The sequence below is a fragment of the Jaculus jaculus genome, chromosome 15, assembly GCF_020740685.1.
Source record: "Jaculus jaculus isolate mJacJac1 chromosome 15, mJacJac1.mat.Y.cur, whole genome shotgun sequence".
Taxonomy (NCBI): domain Eukaryota; kingdom Metazoa; phylum Chordata; class Mammalia; order Rodentia; family Dipodidae; genus Jaculus; species Jaculus jaculus.
The window spans coordinates 78,004,217-78,009,927 of record NC_059116.1 but is presented as its reverse complement, the minus strand read 5'-3'; the positions used below and the strand labels follow the sequence as shown (position 1 = coordinate 78,009,927).

The 5,711-nt window shown below is 43.8% G+C and overlaps 1 pseudogene; it reads right to left on the bottom strand.

The window, feature by feature from the left end:
* Nucleotides 1-3,766: 3,766 nt before the first annotated feature.
* LOC101596632 lies at nt 3,767-5,311 on the bottom strand (annotated as a pseudogene).
* Nucleotides 5,312-5,711: the final 400 nt, after the last annotated feature.

The following is a 5,711-nucleotide window of genomic DNA, read 5'->3' as shown; positions in this document are numbered from 1 at the left end:
AAGCATATAAAACAATATGTTAAAGTTTAATGATTTTTATAATAAAATATGTTTTATGTTCATTAATAACCTACTCCTATACACCATAAAGTCCACTCCCTCAGTTATATATATCTACATTGTGTCAGAACATAAATTAATAATTTGAGGTTTTGAGCTTGTTACAAAGCCAAAGGACCCAGGTTTGATTCCCCAGGACCCACACAAGCCAAATGCACAAGAAGCACATACATCTGGAGTTCATTTGTAGTGGCTGGAGGTCCTGGTACACCCATTCTCTCTCTTTATCTCTCTACCTGCCTATTTCTCTCTCTCAAATAAATAAAAATAAAAGAAAAAGGAATTGAATGTCTTAGCTATAGATATGGTGAACACTTTAACAGTCAAGATTTAGCACAGAGTTAATAGCCCAAATGAAAAGGCTTATTGTTTTTATTTTTATTATTTTACTTAGCACCAGTTGTTAGCATTGCTTCTTACCATGGCTATTCAGCTGCATAAACTGGGAGGATAATGTTACCATGACCTCATAGTAAGACTTTCCCCAAGGGCAACCCTCACAACATAGTATAAGATGCTAAGAAGCATTGCTGAAGGCAGCTCTATGCAGGTAAAGTTAGATTTACACTATGCTATTGAACTATGACTATGAAAGTGATATGAAGGGGAAGACTAACATTCCACTTCATTTCACTGAAATGGAGACCTTTCCTGGTGTTTCTGCATTTGTCATGCATGACTGGCACTTCTGTGATGACAATTTATCTTGGGTCAAGCTGACAGGTAGCTGAAATATCCTTCTTTTATGATAATCTATTTGTTTTCAGTAATGTGAACAAATAGGCTCCTTCCACCCCTTCCTACCCCATCATATGCACTATTCTGTTTACTTTGTTATATGAAGTAATTCTTTGCTGGATGTAGATATTATGGATTTCTGAGTTTGTGGTAATTACAGTTAATTTAGATCAAAGAAATTTTTTCCTTACTTTGGCTTGGTTTATAACTTTTTGAATAATCTTGGACACATGAGTACAGACTTAGTTTTGTAATTATCCCATGTACAAAATTTGGAAATTACTGTGTCCTGTTTCTAGAATTTAGATAGAATATTGTAATCTGAAATTTGCTCTGACAAGCCATGTGGGGGACAGATAGGGTGTGTTTTTACCAGAGTTGGGAGTTTCTGGCACTATTCCAGACACAGATGTGAAGTAAAAAGACGAACAAACAAACACACAGTTTTGTATGGAAAATTACAGACATATACAAAAGTAGGCAGAATTATAACCCACACCCCCATCCACTTTCCAGCCAAACTTTCAAATTATCAATGTGGCTGATATTGTTCCACCTAAAGAAAGACATCCTTATGGAACCTATTCTTTCCTTGCTCTCTCTGCTGGATTACTTAAAATTAGATTTCAAAAGTGTCCCTTTTGCCAAGAAAACATTAGCAAATATCCCAGAGAAATGCTCTGTATGGCTTCTACCAAAATCTTTAATAGCAGGGCCCCAGCTTCCCTCAGAACCCAATAACCATCTGTTATCCTGAGATTTATGACACAGAGATTCTGAAATAGCACACCTTTACCAGGAAGTAACATTCTGTCCATTCTGTAAGTCTGAAAGTACCTGTTGTGAGAACCATGAGACCCGGCTGTGGAGTTGAGGAATGAGTGTATCTACTTGTCTTCCTAAGAGTTGACAGAATACCATATGGGGATATTCTCTACTAGATCCTCTAGTTTCTTTTTTTTTTTTAAATATTTATTTATTTAACAGAGAAAGAGGGAGAGAGTGTGAGACAGTGAGAAAGTGAGAGCAAGGGCATGAGAGAGAGAGAGAGAGAGAGAGAGAGAGAGAGAGAGAGGGAGAATGGGCGCACCAGAGCCGCCTGCCACTGCAAATGAACTCCAGACGCATGCGCCCCCTTGTGCATCTGGCTATCTGGCTGACATGGGTCCTGGGGAACCAAACCTAGGTCCTTTGGCTTTGCAGGCAAATGCCTTAACCACTAAGCCATAAATTATTTATTCCTGAGGGAGAAAGAGACAGATAGAGAGAATGGGCATGCCAGAGGCTCTAGCCACTGCATGGGAACTGCATACATATGTGCCCCCTTGTGCATCTGGCTTGCATGCATCCTGGGTCCTTAGGCTTCAGAGGCCAATGCTGTAACCGCTAAGCCATTTCCCCGGGCCCCTCTAGTTTCTTTTCTTTACAGTGTCCTCTCTCTTCCTCCTTCCCTTTCTCTCTGTCTTTTCCTGTCTTTTAGTCTTTCTCTTTCTTTATTTTTTCAACAGTCTTTTGTATTATATATAGGCTGGCCTCAAAGTTGCTATGTAGCCAAGGATGACCTTGAATTTCTGATCCTTCTTATTAGTTTGTTTTGTTTGTGAAGTGTTGGGGATCAAACTCAGGATTTCATACATGCTAGACAGGCACTTTACCCACTGAGACATAGCCCCAGTGTTCCACAGACAGTTTCATGAGTGTGGAGATCCTTAAGTCACACATTCACATTTGTGTTCTTCATTCACTCAACCAATGGTTACGAACATGTATCTCCTCACTTTTAGGCACACCCAAAAGGTGGGGTTCATAGGCTTGGGATCTCCTGCATAATACCTCTTTAGACCTTAAAGTCCTGCATTATCATCAATGAAAAGTGACAGGTATTGTTGCTAGGGAGACATGAAACTTACAGAGCCTTGTATGACAAATGAAATTGTCATCACGGGAGTTATCAGGGTCAGAGCCTGGGCCCTGGCAACCTTAACAAGCTAGGCCCATTAATGAGACAAATTAATAGTGAAAAACAGAAAAAGGAGATTTATTTAATGAAGCCATATTGGGAAGAGGAAGGATTAGGTCCAATAACATGCCCTGCCCCAATCCATCTTTGGGGTCCTGACATGAGGTGCAGCTTTAAATAGAGAGTAAAAGATATGCATAGCTAAGCAGTGCTGGACAAGGCGTGGTCTACCCATCATTGACCCATCACTGTTTGGGCTCCAGACACTCCTGCAAGGTAATGTGGAAAGTGTCTCGAACTATGTGTAATCTCATTCTGGGAGGCAAGTTCCTCCTTTAGTTCACACCATGCTTCAGCCTTTTTCTTCTCCCAGTGTGATATTCCTGGAGAAATTCCAATTCCTTGGGGTTCATTGTTTGAATAGCTTTGTAGCCAAAGTGAGGGGTCTTTCAGAACATCTCCCCTCATTCTAGGACAGTTATAACATTAGATACAAGTGAAATGTTAAGTGTCACTCTTAGGACAAGATCATGTTGTGCTTTTTGTGGGATGTTCTGTTTGTTCTTCATTCTACCTCTGTCACATGTGACATGTTAGTTACAGCAAGCCCTACCACAGGAGGGTGAGAGACATGGGCTTAAGCTTAGCCTTGTTTTTAAGCCATTATTTGGCTTGGACTCAGGAAAGTCAACCAGCCTCACAGTTTAAATGTAAACCCACAATACCCTGAACTCCATCTGCTCCTTGTTGAGGAGAAATTATCTCAGCTAATTCTTAGGTTACTTTGAGTCCCAATTATCAAAACTGTGCTCATATTTTAGCTTTGTCTAGACCAGGTTCCATCACCCCAACCAAGACCCTCAGGCCTTTTCTTCCCTTTGAAGGAGTTGGACAGGGATACATGGTGGGGACACAGTAACCAGTAATGAGGTCCACAGCCCTCCAAAACAGTCCCTCCAAATAAGTCTCAGAACAACTAACAAAGGCCAAAACAATTTCCAGCACCATTCATTTCCTCCAGACAATGGTCCAACCATCTTCCACTATATCCTCTTTCTTAGTAGTCTGGGTATCTGGTTGAGAGGATTCAGGCTGGGCACAGACCCCATCCTTAGCAGCCCCATCATTTGTAGCTGTGTCAGGCAACTCTGTCACCTCCATCTCTTCCATGCTGTCCACGTCATCTTCATCCACATCACTCTCTCTGGCTGGCATCAGCGCAGTGGCTGTGATTTTGCACTTTTTTTGAGTGATGTGAGAGGTCATTTCCCTCAGAGTAGCACCATCACCCCTTTGGAAATGGCAGAACATGGTCTGCAGCTGCTGGCTCACCTGGGGCAGACTCCCACCTTCCACAACTGTATCGAACTCTCTCCAGCTCCCCGAGGAAGACTTCTATCTCTTCTAGATCCAAGTCAGCATCGCCCATGAAGTGATCCTCTGCCGCACTCCCCAGCCATCCGGCCTTCTCCTTGCTGTCCACGCCCCCGATTCCCTTCTCCACAGTGTCTGCAAAGCTGACCAAGCGTCCAGCCCTAAACAACACCGCACCTTCTCCGGCGCCCGCCGTCGTCTTGTCCGGGGCAGATCACGCGACGCTCCGCTTGTCCGATCGCTCCTCAGACTACGCCAGGAAAAATGCCTACTTTTTCACATATTACTGGGTTTTGCTATTCAATATAATGGCTAATGAGAACCTGTGTGCGAGAGAGGAAGCCGCAACCACAGCCACACCAGAGCAGCAGTGACAGCAGATGCAGAAAATTTACTGATGGCTCAAACTCTTCAGTTTTCTTTCTCCTTAGGCTGCTGCTAAAGGCAGAAACCCCACTCCTGGAATGGGGGTACCAGGAGTTGGCTCTCCCATCTTTCAGGCTCTTCTAGAAACTGTTTGCCCACTTCTGGATAGGAAAGTTATAGAAGTCCGTCCTCAGTAAATTCAAGGCTGTGCCAACCCTCTTTAAATAGGGCACAAGCACCCCACATACAATGACACACAAGACACACAAAGTTGAATGATATGATGGAAATAGAGCCATGGGCATACACTGATTTACTCCTCATGGCTATGCTACTGTTGTAAGTAGCAGACATTCGCTTAGAGGTCAGTGAAGGAAGGACACCCCCTTAGGGCAGCAGTGCCCTATGCCTATCCCCCTGCCCCTCCTTCTACCTGGCAAAGCTAGCCCTGAGACTCTGGGAGTACCTGCTGTAGAAATTAAGACTTCAAAGTTCTCATATTCCCAAAAGGACTGGGTAGGTGTTTCAGTCAGCCTGGTAAGGCTCTGGTGGAATATTCTAAACTGACACATATGCCTCCCAGTCTCCCACCTCCAGAAGACACACAAGGCCCTCCTCATGCACTCTTACTCTCTCTTCAGCTTTTTGATCTGAGGTGCCTGTGCCTCTCTCTGTGTATTTATATCTGTCTCTGTCTCTTCCCCTCTCTGCACACACCCTTCTTCCTCTCTCTACCTCTCCCTACTGTTTATTCTCAATCATTCTGCCCTTCTCTTCGTCCTTCAGTTCAGAGAATCCTCTTTCACCTTCCATGCTACTGTGTCAGAGATTCCTTCCCCTTTTTCCTCTCCAATGCTGCATTGGGGTCCCCTTCTGATCCTTTCACTTCTGGCTTCAATAGTCTGGGATTTGGAAGTTTCCTTATACATACTGTTTGGACTTGGCCATCTTGCAGTACAGCTGGGCGAGTGACACTGGTGGGCACCCACCGTTGCTGCTAACTTGCCTCTTCCCTTCTGCTCCAATTCAATGTTTCTGCTCCCCCTCCTGCCTCTAAACTGCCCAGACAAGCAAAGTACTCTGGTACTGGGTGTAGCCTGTCAATCTGGTTGAGACCACCCCCTACTGACAGACACACAAGGGAGGTGGGATGAATAATTATCCCCTTAGTGAGATAATGCATTTCTCTCCCTCAGCACAGTTGCTCAGAGAC